Consider the following 12,825-nt stretch of genomic DNA (forward strand, 5'->3'; position numbering starts at 1 on the left):
GTAGATAAATAGGTACCGCTCCAGTGGGAAGGTAAACGGCGTTTCTGTGCGCTGCTCTGATTCACCAGAAGCGGCTTAGTCATGCTGGCCACATAACCCGGAAGCTGTACGCTGGCTACCCCGGCCGATAAAGCGAGATGAGCGCCGCAACCCCAGAGTCGGTCACGACTGGACCTAATGGTCAGGGGTCCCTTTACCTATAGCTGAATTAAAAGCTTTGAATTGATCTTACTCCCATCTTCTTGGAGTAGAGTTCCCCTAATACCTATATACACAATGTTTTTACCAGCAATAACAACAAAAGAGAGAAGAGGGCGATAGTATCTCTTCCATATGACAGTCTTCTGTGAATGGTATAGTATACTTATGCATATAAATCATTGCGGGAAGTCACGTTTCTTATCATCATCTGAGCATTTGGGATTGGTTTCTGTCTGTCTCAATAGACAATGGAGTGTGCCTCCAGGGGTGAAGTCAAAGTGGTTGCATTAGCAGCACTGAAGTGATCTCTCCAGGATGCAAGCCTGGGCAGTGTGTATGGAGGTCCTGGGCTGTCCAGATGACAAGACCCCACCTCTTGGCCTCACTGATGTGGCCCAAAGGAAAGCAGAGCAATGTGTTGGGAACCAGCTTGGCTACAGGAGTTGCTGGAAGGAAGCATTCAAGGCGCCATCCAACCATCTTAGGGACTCTAGATTTGTGTAGGGTTTACTCCTTAGCCATTTCTTCTCCCACAGATATCCCGCTAGGCAGCGGAGGTTTAGGATCAGAGTTTTCCTTCTCCTAGCTACCTTCAGAGGTGGTTGAACCCCATCTGCCACTGACTCCCCTCTACAATACAGCAATCATCTTCCTGACCAGTGGACCCACTATTGGTCTTGTCCGCTCAACCTGTTGGAGACTGTCTTCAGATGCAGGGGAAGTCCCAGACTCACTGAGGGTTTGAGACCCACTGGCTATCCTCACCTGGTTTAGCCGGCCAGGTGAATCTCTTCCCAGGGTGTGGCTACTGTCCTATGCTAACAGCTTCTAGGAGCCACAGGTGAGAGCTGAGTGCAGAGTTGGGACTGAGGGGGGACAAACTACCCCAGAAAGAGCACATCATGTCCACTACCAGAAGTACTACTCCACTCCTAGCACCCCATGCCCCCCATCATCTGAACAACTGGCTGTGAATTTCAACATCACAGGTGCTTGGAAAGTAGTTCATGCAGAACTAATAGTATGATGATTTCATTTTTTGTAGTCACATAAGGACAGAGCTTTCCTAATGATTGGGCTCAAATGTGCGTGCCAGTAACTCATGATGACTTGGCAACTTATGTTTCCCTGTAAATATTGAGTAATTCTTTCAGCAGTCCTCCTCTCCAATTCCTGACTCTTGTTTAGCAGCTGAATGGTGCTAAAATCACTCAAAATGCATCACAGGAAGTATAGCTTGCAGCGGGCAGCTTCTTATCCTTGTTATATGTCACAGATGAGAATAGAGACACATACATGTTTGTGTGTGTGTGTGTGTGTATTGCTTCTCTTCTCGCCACTCCAATGCTAGACCATTCCCTTCCATATAGTTGGAGATTCTCTTTCACCTGCTTGACAGTAATCTGACTATAGCTGTTTGCTTTATTAAAAAGAAACAGGAAAGCACAATATCACAATCGTTTCAGCTGTTCTTCCTATATAACAGATGCAGGTCACGCACACCCATAAACATTTATTCTGTGTATACAGTCATTTATTGAGGGGATGAGGTAGAAGGGCATGACACTCACGTATGCATTTATTTGCATGCACACTGAAGTCAGATTGCAACACACACACACACCCTCCAAACTGTAACTTCTAGAGCAGAGCTGAGGGGCATTTTCAGCCCAAGGGCTGCATTCTCAGCTGGTAGAGCATGAGAGTCACGGTCAAGGGTACGAGCCCCATGCTGGGCCAAAGATTCCTAAATTGTAGGGGGTTGAGCCTGATGACCGTTCCAACTCTACAATTCTTTAAAACCTTCTGAAGGTCGCAGGCCAGTGTTGGGCAGGGCCAGGAGCAAAAGCAGGTGGAGCGAGATATGCTAATCTTACCTCCCTGCAGTGGCCTAATTGCTACACAAATTCACACTTCCCTCAGAGGTATTATTAGAGCTCAAGGACACATTTTAGTCAGACGAAAGCACTGATGGTTGCGTTCAGGAGACAGTTCTGAGGCCTAGGTAGAAGGACCTGAAGGACCTTTCAGCTCTTGTGCCTGAGGTTCTCCAACCCTGAGAGAAAATCCAGTGGAAAGGGTTGAAACCTAACAAGTTCTTGGGCAGCCTTCCCCAACCTTAGGGTGCTTTTGGACTCCTGTCATCTCAGACCATTGGTCATGGTGGCTGAGGGTGGTCATACTTCAACAACATCTGGGGATCCAAGGTTGTAGGACATGGGTGCATGCAGACAAGTTGTTCTTTTAAAGGCATTGTCATCTACCAATGGTAGCTGTTACCATGGTGTTGTTCCAGTGTGACAGGCATTGTGCCTGATCCAGCACTTCTACCAGTTACTAGTGCGACGTATGTTGCGTATGCAGTGTATAATTGCATAATTAGAGTGACTTCTACATGAATGGAAGATTTGTCTTCTCTTAACTGTTCACTTTAGACTAATGCATAAAAGGCATATTTTCGAATGATGATGATGATGATGATGATGATTATTTATTTATACCCCGCCCATCTGGCTGGGCCTCCCCAGACACTCTGGGCGGCTTCCATAGAAACAAAAAATACAGTAAAATCACACGTTAAAAACTTCCCTGAACAGGGCTGCCTTAAGATGTCTTCTGAATGTCAGGTAGTTGTTTATCGCTTTGACATCTGCTGGAAGGACGTTCCACAGGGCGGGCGCCACTACCGAGAAGGCCCTCTGCCTGGTTCCCTGTAGCTTTGCTTCTCGCAATGAGGGAACCGCCAGAAGGCCCTCGGCGCTGGACCTCAGATAATGAGTTCCCTATGTGAGTTTCTGGCTTGTAGTGGGGCAAAGGTTTACACCTCCAGCTTGTTCCTTTAAGGCGGTGATCCCCCGCTGCACTGAAAACTCCCTTTGTCAACTTTTGGCCTGTTTACTCTCACACACACACAAAAAAAAATCTAACGCTCTGCAAAGGCTGTTTGTTCTGAACAGCCCCACTGGAATCAAGTGTGTACACACTTAGCTGTAGTTTCCCAGGTAATATAGCGTGGAAGAACCAGTCTCCCAACGCTGGCATTGTTGTGGCTGACCTGACCAGGATAGAGATGGGTCAGTAGTCGGAGAACGGCTATGTGAATGCCAATCCAGTATTCACATAGCCCAGTTCTACTCCCATGCAAGAAAGTAGCAGAGGTGGCTCTGGTGTCAAGAGAGTGGCTCCACTTCACAGCTTGTACCACTATGGCACTGTAGAGCTCTACGTTCCGCTTATCCGCATGCATCTACTAATAATGAGTTCAGGAGGCTCCCGTTTAAAAATGTCCCTTCACAAAGTATTTTGGGTCTATGTTCTAAAAACAATTTCATCTTAGCTGAGCCTCAGATACTGGATTAGAAGGGGGGTGCTTTTTTAGTGCGCTCCTACGCGGGTGGCGCTGTGGGTTAAACCACAGAGCCTAGGACTTGCCGGTCAGAAGGTTGGTGGTTCGAATCCCCGTGACGGGGTGAGCTCCCGTTGTTCAGTCCCAGCTCCTGCCCATCTAGCAGTTTGAAAGCACATCAAAGTGCAAGTAGATAAATAGGTACTGCTTTGGCGGGAAGGTAAACAGCGTTTCCATGCGCTGCTCTGGTTTGCCAGAAGCAGCTTAGTCATGCTGGCCACATGACCTGGAAGCTGTACGCCGGCTGCCTCAGCCAATAAAGCAAGATGAACACTGCAACCCCAGAGTCTGTCACGACTGGACCTAATGGTCAGGGGTCCCTTTACCTTTACCTTTTACCAAACTATTTGCAAAACTAAAATGATTCATGTCTTCTTAGCTTCCTTTCCCTGATGGTGTCACCCAGAACTTGTTCCACACAAAAACCATTTCTAAATCACATTAGTTCCTTCTTGCATTACAGTCTCCTCCTCCAGTCTTACTGTCATCTGATGATTTTATTATTTTTAAAGGTGCTGGTACTGCGTACCCTTGAGTAACCCCCCCCCCCCAAAAGCACTGTGTCATAATTTTCGGTGATAAACTGCCCATGGCCTTCACTTTGTCTCTTGGACTCCTCCCTTGTGTTATTTAGTTCATTCTCCCTTTCAGCCAGTTTTGCCTTGCCCTGTCCAGGAATACCCCACACATTGAAGTTACCTCTCCCCCCTCTTTTCTTTTAGATTCCTCATGAAAACACACCTTTTCCAGTAAGCCTATAAAGAAAACACTCACATTACAGTAGCAAGACACATTGCTTCAACTCATCAGTGCATAAAATTAACGTTGCTGTTGCATTTTAGTTTTTTTTGGGGGGGGCCTTGTTTGTTTGTTACTGGTGTTGTGTAATCAACCTGCAACCAATAAAACTGCATGAGGTGGGATACTCCTTAATTAATTGTGCGTACTTTTATGTGGGAGGAAGTGGAACACCTCAGGGTCTACTTCTGAGTAAATGTGCACAGGATCGGTCTGCTTAGTAATAATTAATTTGAAGACTAACACAGCTGTTGGGAAACTAGTAATTCCCATTTCTGAACACTTGCCAGAGGCAAGATTAGTTTCGCATTTGTTTGAAATCCAACACATCTTTGTGTTAGCAAAAGCTTCAAATGCATTCCTCTTTGTTGCTTGAGGTCAATGTGAAGGCAAGAAGGAAGCAAAATGTTCTCAACTAGATCATTTTTCAGCTGCTTGGGACCTCTACACAGTAATGCCCCTGCCTTTTTAATCCTTTGGCAAAAGGATTTATTCTGAGGCTGTGTATATGTTACCGCTTACTCTGGCTCCAGAGCGCTCCCACCTCTGCTGTTTTGAAGAAGACATTAGCCGCAATGCAAAGGTGTTGTGTAGTTTCTTGAGAAATGGCCCCATCTGTTGCTCTTTCGCTCTTACCATCTTCCATCCAATTAGCAAACGGAAGTCATGGTTAAACTGGTGTGTACATTTTGACAGCGCATGCAGATGACAGCTTTGATGAATTGGAATTTGGCACTGGGGAACGAATCAGGTAATGGGCACCAGGTGAAGACATCCATGCCTCCTCTCTAGTGTGAAGAGCAACATAAAAAGTGACTTGAAACGCTGGGGTGGCGGGGGGGGGGGGTAGTGGCAGGAATAACCTCACTGCTTTTTGAGCTGCTGGTATGTACATAGCCTGAGTTTAGATGTGAGTGGCAAATAGCTGAATCAGCCATTTACACAACTCTGTTCAGAGTCCTGACAAAAAAACAAAACTGTGAGCAAATAACTACCTGCAGAAAATGTACCTTGATCAGGCTGTGAACTTTGTGTGATGTTAGATAACTAGCTTAAAGGCAACTACGAAAAGGGGATAATGGGAATTATCTGAAACTGTGCTCCCTCCATTCTGTTTAACTGAATCCCTTCAAATTACCTTGCTGGTTTTGAGTGCTTCTAGGTGAAGATCCCCCCCACCCCGAAGAACTCAAGCATACTTTATGAACACACCCAATACTTGCCAAGATTAGCAGAGTCAAAATAACTGCCACGATCCAAAAGAGGAGTTGCACAGGGCTTGTTGCATAACAGACACACATTCATAGAACTTTTGTACTGCTTTTCCGCCCCTCTCTATTCAGAGAACTTCTTGCCAAACATCTTAGCTGTGTGAAAGCTTGCTGTTTTCTTAGCTTGGTTAACTAGGGGAAAACATTAACATTGATGCAAAATTAAAGCCAAAAGTTGTATTAACTTTGCAATCCTATGCAATGTTCACACGGCAGCAAGTCATATTGTGTTGAAAAGGGCTTTCTCCCTAGTTAGTATGTTTATATTGAAGGCTAACCAGATAAATTCTAGATATTTTTTCTTCAGCATGCGCTGTGTGAATAATATTTCTTTTTGTTCCACTTCTGCTTAACATGATTCATCTAGAGCACAGAGAAAGAGAGAGGTTAAAGATGGCAATGAAATGTAATTTACCAGCACTGTGTAACCACAACATTTTATTATAATTTGAGCAACAGAAAGCCTCATACATTTTTCAAGCAAAGCTAGAACAAACATATGCTAGGACGCCATATCTTGAAATGGTGTGGATGTACTTTTAAATTAATCACTGGGTCATTTCCAGATAAGATTCCTCAAAAGCACAAAGACAGATTTTGAGTGCCGTACAAAATGTTACACCCAGAATACGATGATAGTTTCACAAAACCATTGGCCCAAGACAGCGATTACATTTGATGTATGTAGGCCTGGTCTTTCAGACCTGCATAATCCACTTTGACTCTCTTTTGGGGTGGGGGGGGCAGAATTGCGTATCCCTTTTCACACTATGTCTCTGGGAATTCTCTCCATCCCCATTCATCCTTCATTCTCCAACTTGGTGCCCTCCAGGTATTTTAGTGAATGACAAATATCACTCATTGGCCATTCTGGCTGGCATCAATGAGAATTGTAATGTGAAACATCTAAAAGGGCACCAGGTTAAGGAAGGCTAGTTTAGAATCTAAAGTTTTAGGGCAGGGGTAGCCAGTGTTGTGCTGCAGAGCAACATAGGAAGTGACATTATACTGAGCCGACACTGACTGGCAGCAGCTTTCTGGGATTTCAGAAAGTGGCATTCCCAGCCCTGCCTTCAGTTGCTGCTGATTAAACCTGAGACCTTCTGCCATTGATCTACTGCCCTTTCCCACAGCTGATGTGGAATAATAATAATAATAATAATAATAATAATAATAATAATAATAGTACTTTATTTATACCCCGCCCTTCCCAGATTAAAAATTGGGCTCAGGGTGGCTCAGGGCGGCTAACAGCAAATATAAAACATTGATTATTGTAGTCCAATAACATCTGGAGGGTGTTGGCTACTCCTGTTTCAGAGCCAAAGACTGGATGAAGGGGTGTGGAACCAAAGCAGTGGAGTTAAGCCACAGCTGATGGTTATCTCTGTTAATATATTTGGCTGGTATTGACTACTCCATTGATTATGTTGTGTCATCATCCTAAATGTTTACTGAACTACATTCCAGAATTCACGTAGGACCCGCTTAAGGTCTACCTGGCCAGTCCTTATTGCTGTTGGGGTGGCTGAATGTGCTGAAACAGCACAGCTGAAGCCCAAAGGAGCTCCAGGACACACAAGAACTTGGGAACTGTTCTTACCTATACTCCATTGAAGTGTTTCCCTTGAACAAGTCTTGCGCTTTCCCTGTAAGAAGTAAACAAAGGCAAAGGCCAGCCACTATGAAGTACTTCTCCAGGACGGGTAAATGGTCCCATTTAACATTGTAAGAAGGGGCTGGATGAGATCATCTGAAGGCTGAAGGTCTATTTTTCATTTTCAGTTGACCTGGAGTCATTTTCTCCACTGTGGATCTTTGCTTCGGGAGGGATATTAAGGGGCTAGATGTGGGTGAATAAACAAATCTGAATATTGGCAAAATACAATGTGGTGATGCTGGGTGTTACCCTGGTTAGTTTAGCTGGGAGAGTGTTTGGGATCAGCAGATCATTCTCTACTACAGCAGACTTGCCAACAAATATAACAGTTTCTGAACATTTCCCTTTGGGATTTTTGAAATATTAAAAAAGAGCAATAAATGTCAACAAATTTCTGACATCACAACGTATGTATGTTTCCATAAATGCCAAAAACATAATTCTTAAGCTTTTAGGAGGATGTATCTGTGCACATTGCAGCACATTTAAAACACATACTTAAAAAAAAAAAAGAATATTGGGAACTGTAGTTCTTCAAAGGTGCTGAAACTGTAGCTTTGTAAGGGGCAAACTAGTATCATTTTAAAATATTGGTGATAAATGGCAGTTGATGTGAGCGAGGTAACAAAACTCACACTAAAGGTTACATTTTTCAGGCTCCCCTTTGTGCCACAACAACATAATCCTGTCTACATACAAGAGGAGTGCAACTAACAGTGATGAAAGCATTGCGTGAGAAATCTCTCCCTACAAATGTGCGGTATATCATAAACCTGTGTTTGATGAGGTCGTTACCACCTGACATCTTCCAGGTCATGCAAGATATTTGTGCAAGCCTTTGCACAGGCATTCTTACTTGTTCAGAAGAATTATTATGCTGCCTGGGGCTTCATAGCAACTTTTGCCCCAGTTCTTCCCATAGCCTCAGAGTAAGCTACTGAAATTGATTCAGTGTTGGAGAACATGGGTACCATTAAGCAAACATTTGAGCTGCCTAACTAACACTCGCTTAGATTGGTTGGTGTTAAGCAGCTTGTGGACACGACTGCAACCTTTAAAAAAATGTAAATTCTAATTAACAATTGTGGCACATTGCCAAATGCTACACCTCTCCCTGACCCTGCAGCGCTCTCCAAACATCATTACCAGCCCGACAGATTCTAAGACAGGAATGACCGCTCCCCACATCAAATGGGGGGCACCTTTTGCGTGGTCGCGTGCAGCCCCCCGGATCCTATGTGGCTCCCAGCCATATAGCCTGGCTTCGCCCTTCCCAGGTTGGAAATCTGGAGGTCTCCACCTACCTCAAGCAGTTACCCAATCCCACCTGGGGAGGCGTTGCCAGGGGACCTGGCCAGGTAGGAGGAGGGACCGCCATACTCACACAATAGAGGGTGGGTCTTACCTGGGAATTGTCAGTTGGCTCCAGAGCTTCTCCCACCCTGCTCTCCCTCAGTTAAGCCTTCCTTTGCAGGTTAATCTCTTCTCCACAGGTACGAGGGCGCTGCTACATCATGGTCGCTGTTGAAGGGCCGGAAAGGAATTTTCCTGCATTGGCAGGTTTTGCCTTCCTTATAGCAAAATGTCACAACTTTGGCGGTTTCAGGCATTGGGCAGAATCCTTTACTCTATCTTCCCTTATTGGGGGGGGTGAAGCAGTGGCCCACGCTCCCCCTGAAGCAGCGATCCCAGGGTTCCCTGTTAAAGGGGTTGTTTTGAGGGGAGGCATTGGCCATAGGCCAATTGGATGTCATTGCTCTTCCCTGCAATGGCGGCGAAACGGGGGGCGGGCTCTCTGCTTGAACATATGTTCTCCAGAGCCAGCCCAATCCCCACACATTCTGGATAACCCTGATGTTCCCCAGATCCCCGGCCAGGGACTGGGAGGGATAAACACTCAGTGCCTAAGCCAAGGTCTCCCTACATCTGAAACTTTAACAAAGTTGTGGCCAATTTTAATCCCGTAGCATGTTGTCTTGAGTTGCTATTCCACTCGGGAGTCGCCTGGGGCTGGGGGGACTCCATCTGTCCATGCAATCCCCTCCCTTTGCTGCCCCACTTTGTCCAGCAGGGCTAGCACACCCCACCTTAAGGTTGGATCCAACACATGTGGCTTAAGAGTTCTTCATCCTCCTCAACAGCCTGCCCAATCGTCTGTGCTCCTTTTGCAAGTTCAGGAGGCAGAGCTGAGGCTTGCAGTTTCCCATCTTCTGGACTGTGTGTAGGTAAACTGTACTTTAATTGCTCCATCCACTTTTGCTTCAGGCCCTACCCGCCTCTGATATGTGGTCCTCAGGCTGTAAAATTCATCCTGCCCCTGCCAGCTTACAGTATTTCAGGAGCAAACTGTACTATTTTTCCTGCCAACCTGTTCAAACCTGGGAAGCACTGCAACAAATGGGGTGTGTGTGTGTGTGTGTGTGTGTGTGTGTTAGGCCTGTCGCTCCCCTCCAGTTACCGTAGTCTCCCATTAAAAGCAGCCTCAGGCACTTCGACTGGTTTCCTTGATTCCTTCCATCCACAGGATTCTGGAGCCTTGCAACCTCTTAAGCAATATCCCCGCTTTTCTAGCTGCAATCCCTACTGGCTGGGCAAGCAACGAATCTAGCATGAGTAGCAACCAGCCCAGCAAAAGTTAAAATCCCATGAGTTACTATGGATGTTCAGCCTCAGATTAGGGGGGGAAAACAAACCTCTTTAAAGATGAGTGCAGTACTCTGTTTCCTTTGGGCAGACACAAGGGTATTTCAACACCTCATCAAAACAGGAGGGTATTTTACATGCTTAACTTAATACACATTTGTTTGTTTTTAAAAAAGCTCCTGTTATTTTTTCCTAAAACCTATTATGCAAGGACAAACTTCACAAGCATTTGACCTGTAACCTGGAGTATTGATATTGGCTCCATTGCATGGCTGTTGTGAACCTCTCTCTTGCTCTCTCTCAACCTCCAAAACAGCAATATGGGAATAATATATTATATTTACACTGGCGTTTCATTGGCAGGATTATTTCAAAATGTTTTTTTCTCATGGAATATGACAATAGAGTAGTAAATCCGATCTCTGCTGATACTTTTGCATGACAGTAGGCATGCTGCTGCCCAGCCACTACTAAGATGTTGGTGTTCTCCACTGATTTCCATGGGTAGCACTCACTTCCATCCTTGGGGAGGCTGAATCGCTTCCAATAAAAACCTGGAACCTCCCTCTCCAGACAGTGAGATGGATCTCTGGTTTCATTTTGTGGAGACTGTGTTCACACTCCCATTTACTGTGCACTCACTGGGGGTTTATCCACACTTCCTCTTGACCCACTGCTTCCTCCCAATCCTGGGGAAAACTGCTCTTAAGTGCTCAGTCGGAACAAACATCAGTTTGAGTTTTCCTCTTCATGCAGACCTTTGACTTATTTGAGGTGTGAGTTTGTTTTTGTTGGATTATGTTCCCTGGTGATAACTGGTATTTATTAGCTGCCGTTTCAACCGTTTTGCCCTCTTCTGGGTCCAAAATGACCCACGTCAATTGAATACCCGCAAAATGGTCACAGCCTGTACTTTCACACCCTTGTGTTCTTGCTTAACCATAGTTTAGCTCGGCTTCACATGCAAACTGGACCGTTGTTTTTAAACCAGTTTCGCTGCATTACATATGAGTGTTCAGTATGCATTTTTCAGGTTTTGCAATTTATTGTTCTAAGAGAACAAACCATATTTAGGAATAACAGTCAGCAACTACATTGGTCAATGGGCCAGTGTATGGAAACAAAAAAAGCAAAAGGCCAAGCCCCTTCCCTTGCTCTTATCAGTGGGCACTTTATTTTTATTTTTTAACAACTTATGAACTGCTAGAAGACCTGGGATATGTGTGCAGGGAAGTAACACACACTCCCACTTTTCCCAGTTTCCCAGCCAGCCATCTTAATTTTACTAATACCTGAATAAGCTTGAATAATGTTTCTTGTCTTAGGGAAGCTCATTGTCACAAGTATGAGAATATGTGCTCATGAGATATTATTTTTCACCAGCTGTAGGACAAAAAGCAACCCTGAGAGAATTCACAGTGTGTAAGTAAATCCTCTGAAACAACAGAAGCATAGAATAATAAATGTAGTAAATGTATACTAATCTGTACTAATCCTCATTATTACAAGAAGGGAGCTGTGTTGTATTGCTAGAGGGGCAGTTTTTATTTGTTCAAGAAGAAATATCTCAGGCCAACATATTCACTCTATTTAGATATTTGTTAGCAAAAGTGACCAACAGTTTAAAATGTTATCCAGGAAATATTGTGTACAGATTGCAGTTCTTTGAGGAAGGGAGTGAGAAGAGTGCTGCTTTTGAAAAAAGGCTCTCTGCTTATCTGTACCTACCTGGAGTTACATCAGTTATATAGTATTCTAACACTTTACTTCAATTTCCTTTGTGACAAAGCTTTTGCTGGATCTTCCAGCCCAGTTTTAACTCTTGGAGCCACAAACAAACAAACAAACACATCTCAATGGATTACATTCCAAATGAGTACAGAGACTCTAAGCATGTTGTTGGTTCAAACTCGTGTGTGTGACATAATGGAAATTTTATCTCACCATAAGTACCTTTCTGTGGATTAGCTATTCACGTTTTATGGCTTGGTTTTACATTTTCTTATCTATGAAATCAACTGCTTATAGAGTATAGCATGTTCTCCTTCTATATCACTTAAAATGTGTGACAGAGCAATTGCTTGTTCTGTACAAAGGGTTTATTTTAGTGCAATGAACCACAATATGTATGCCAGGTTTACCTTCCCACTGTAATGCTATTTACAGGGCTGGCCCACCAAGGAGGCCAGGTGAGATGACTGACTCAGGTGGCAGGATCCACAGGGGCAGCAGATCCTGATGTAGAGCTTTATCTCTCCTCCCTCTGTTCCCAATGTAGACCTTTACTCTCCCATTCTTCCCTGACGGGGAAAGGAGCACCCTTTTGTGGTTTGCTTCAGGTGCCAAAATGTCTTGGGCTGGCCCTGACTATTTACACACATGACAAGAAGAAAGAACAGGAGTCATAAATTTATTTTCCAATTAAATTGCCTTTCTCACTGCAGTAAATGAAGAATGACCACCTAAATGTATCAGCAGCAGCTCTTTGGGGCCAACATGGGGAAACCCTGCCAGACGGGCAGGGTATAAATAATAAATTATTATTATAACATTTGAAGTTCTCACACATCTGGACCTCCATGGCACACACAGCTACTCAGTTTTTTCAGTGTCACATTCCCAGTCTCCCCAAGGCAATACTTAACAATTTAGGACCAAGGTAGGCTGTGCATCTTGCGCTGTTGGCTTTCTACTCTTGATACTAGGGATTCCTGAAAAACAACAATGAATCCCTGCCCTTTCTGTACTGTATTATATATAATGGCCTTGTCAGATGATGTGGGCTCCAGTCCACAAAATCTTATGCCATAATAAAATTTGCTCGTCTTTAAGCTTCCTGTTGTTTA

Source organism: Podarcis erhardii (genome assembly GCF_964252035.2).
Source record: "Podarcis erhardii genome assembly, chromosome: 5".
NCBI lineage: Eukaryota > Metazoa > Chordata > Lepidosauria > Squamata > Lacertidae > Podarcis > Podarcis erhardii.